Source organism: Cupressus sempervirens, chromosome 10 (assembly GCF_028749045.1).
Source record: "Cupressus sempervirens isolate cs-2001-9-10 chromosome 10, ASM2874904v1, whole genome shotgun sequence".
In the NCBI taxonomy this organism is placed as follows: domain Eukaryota; kingdom Viridiplantae; phylum Streptophyta; class Pinopsida; order Cupressales; family Cupressaceae; genus Cupressus; species Cupressus sempervirens.
The window spans coordinates 122,911,326-122,915,225 of NC_143127.1; positions in this window are offsets into that span (position 1 = coordinate 122,911,326).

The window sequence follows — 3,900 nt, forward strand, 5'->3', positions numbered from 1 at the left end:
AGTGAAAGGAGAAATTATCTCTAGATTTATGTTATTGTAAGCCCATAGGGCATGTTATGAAGTTTATTTTATCTATACTGAATGTACTAGCTTATTTTCACAGTTAATACGATTTTCCTTTTCCTGTTGTGTCCATTTTGTGCTTGGGTCGTGTCCCCATCAATATACTATACATATGGTACTTAAAATGCTAGTTTTGAAAAGATGTATAACAATACAATATATAAACAAGTAAAAATTTGAACATTGCATTGAATTGGAACATTGAATATTGAACATAAATAGTCAACTCAACAAATAGTCAACATTGAGACTGTTGGGACTCAAAATTGCCTTCCTGATTTGAGTATCATTACATGCTTTTGAGCCATATAAGTGCATTTTAATGCATGTGTACCCAGTTGTCTTTTTGAGGCCTAAGATGTGTTTAATGTTTCTAACACCTTGCATTCAGTATATCCATGCATCGTATGAAGATAAATCATCATTTTGAGCTATAAAGTTTTGTTTTGAGCAGTGTTCCAATCTCCATTTTTGCCCAAGTGTCAAACAAAAACAAGAGGCCTTGTTTGCAATTCAATATCTTGCAACTGGTTATGTTTTATGATTCACCATTTTGGAAGTGTTTAGTACGCATATCAAAGAATCTACATTTTAAATTTCAAGTCATTTTGACATACTAGGTTTTGAATCCCTCAAAGTTGGTGGTTTATTCTTGTCATGTTGATGCTAATTGTTCAAAATTCTGGAAGGCCCTATTTGGCCAGTTATAAATTTGACCCAGTTGAATAGAATGAGAAAATTCGTTTGCATTGCATTCTAGGGTTCAGAGACTTGTTATGTTTTAGATTTGATCTTATGATGAATTCATTTGATTAGTTTTTGAATGCAATTCCATATGCAATTTATAAAGTTTTAATGGTGTCAAGAAATGCAGATTGATCAATACCCTTGTTCAGGATGTCATACCTTTGAATCCATGATATGTGAGATCAAATGGATTGTACCTTTGGGTTCTACTCTAAAAATTCTTTAAGTGTGTCATTTTGTAGGTCTTGATGAATCCATCTAGACATTTTTCTAAGTCCATTCCATTTGCAAAAATCACTTTTCTACCACTGTTCCCAGTTCCACAAATCCAGGTAGACCACTTTGATTGCTCACCAAATGTACTTAATTATTCCTCATGAGCCCAAATCCTAGATTTATACTCTCCTCATGGCAGCAAATCAACACCCCAATTTTCATTCCCTGAAGTGTCCGTTTGACCTATTTTTGAAGCCGAAACTGTAGACACCTAAAAACCTTTAGAAAATAAAGTATTTTTATTTTCTGAAAAATTCTTGATGACATCATCATTAATTAATTAATTTATTTTTATGCCATTAAATCCCTTTATCTTAATTAAAAATATTTAATTAAGGAATCCCTCTCAAAAATGTTTAAATCTTATTTAAACATTATTTCCTTATTTATTAATTATTTAATTAATAAATTGACCAAAAAATCTAAAATAAATAAAAAATTTATTTTTTGCCCAAAACTTGGCCAATTTCCTTAAAACCACTAACCTCTTCCAAAATCTTCTAATCCTTCTTTAATTTTGATTAAAGGCTAATCCCATCATTTCCTACCCCTAATCCCAACTCAAAATATTTAATTAAGATTAAACATTAATCCTCATGTTTATTAAAAAAGTTTTAATAAATATCTCCTCAACCCAAACCCTTGAAATAAATAAAACTTTATTTATTTCCTAAAAATCTAATTTATCCTCATCCTAAGAAGTTCTAGACTCTTCTAGAAAGTCTTCATCCTCATCCTAGAAAATTCTAGACTCTTCTAGAAAGTCTTCATCTTCATCCAAAGCCTAGACTCTTCTAGAAGATGTTTTTAACCCTAATCCTAATCCCCTCCTAACCTTGTCACATTCCCTAAACATGGGTTAAAACTTACTAACCCAAGCCAAAGTTAACAAATATCTCCTCCTTCACCTACCCTCATTAAATGCCATCCACTTGCCTATCCCTAAGCTAATCCTAAACCATCCTAATCCATCCTCTAATCATTTGCACAATCCTAAACAAGCTTAAAACCTTCCTAATCAAGCCCAAGTCGAAATTGCTCTCATCTCCCTCAAAATATCTCAACCATAAAACTTTATGAAGTCCACTAGGCAATAAATGACTCTTCCAAGCCCTTTTATTGCTCTTACAAGCCATTATGAGGGTCTTTATGAAGATTTTATCCCTTGAGCCTCCTTTGTTGACTCATCTTTCCCCTTTCCTCCATCCTCTCACCATGTGACATGTGTCACTCCTTGATTGGCTATAAGGAAGCATAATCCATGTGCTCTCCTCTCATGCAATCTGTGCCCTCCATAAGCTTTTTCCCATCCTTGCATCTTAGCCCTCAATCCCTCAAGCCTCTTGCCTATAAATTGGATCCTTTCCCTTTGCAAAATAACACAATCCATGAAGTAAAGTCATAATGCCATTTTGAGAAACCATTTTACATCAAAACCATACACTCACACCTAAATTCCAACTCCATTTGAAGCCATTTTTGAAGCATAAGCTTGAGCATACATCCTATCTATTTAGATAAAGCCACTCAACAAGAGAGCTTCTTATTGAGAGAGTCCATTAATGGCTCATATTCTCAATTGAGAGTTCATCTTAGTCTATCTTGAAGTTTATGAATTTTGTTTAGTTTGTAGAAGCTTTATTTAAATTTGGTTTCTATTAGCATACTAACATTGCTCATATACAGAAACCAGATGTGTTTTATGGTTTTCTGACATGTTTTCTTACAAGTGGTTTTGAGAAAGCAAATTTAACAGTCAATATCTTTTGACTGAGTGATCATCATAAGGTGAGATCTGACAGGGTAAGAGATTGTTGAACAAAAAATTAGTATGTTAGATCTTAGGGCCCAATTGTTGGATTCAATCACTTTTTAAGGCTAGTCAGAGGACCTCCTGACACAAAAAGATAGTTTTTAGGAGAGGTAAAAATGAGTTTTGAATGTTGAATCAGTATTGCAAATTGATTCTAGCTGGTGAGGTAAATTCATTGGATCCTTTTGGGTAGTTAGGTGTTTCAGTTGGAATTTTTTTTTCCACTTTGGAATCCGATTGAATTTAGTGGCCTAATCAAACAATATGAGATTCAAATATGTTTAAAAAAAAGTAAGGGCCCCTCTATTTAAATGAAAGACTCATCTATTCTTCCCCTGTGTTTTAACAAGCACTTACTTCATTTGTTGAGACCGATGAGAGTGAAGATGTTCACTTACTTCATTTGTTGAGACCGATGAGAGTGAAGATGTTCATCAATGTACGAATAGAAAGAAATGGTGTTGCACACAAAAAGTGATCTGCCATGGTGCCTTGCTATTGGACTAAACTGAATGTGAAATGAGTTTTTCTACTTGTTATGCACATGTTGGAATGAGTTTTCATCAAAGATAAAGTTGAATCCATGTTTGGAATGACAATTTGACTTGTGCTGTGTGGAATAATTTCAAAGATAAAACCATTTTGGCTGCGTCGCCAAAGAGCAGAGTGAAATAAAAATGGTTGAATCATATCTTTTACAAAGGTTGTGTTTGCTCCTTGCATCCAAATGTGGAGAATGTTTTTGGATCATCTAAAACATCTTGCGCAATGCCCAAATTGCTTGAAGGTGATTGTGGTTTTCCTCCAGACTTAATCACAGGCAAGATGGAATTCGAAGGTAAGGGCGAAGCATACAAAATGAATCAAACCAGTCGATGCTAGATTTTATAAAATATTAGCATTACAATGTATGGCCTTTGTCAATTGAGGAAGAATCTGCGAATGCTACTTTGATAAAAAAAAATGACTCGTTTAATCAGAAACAATAAATGGAAAAATGG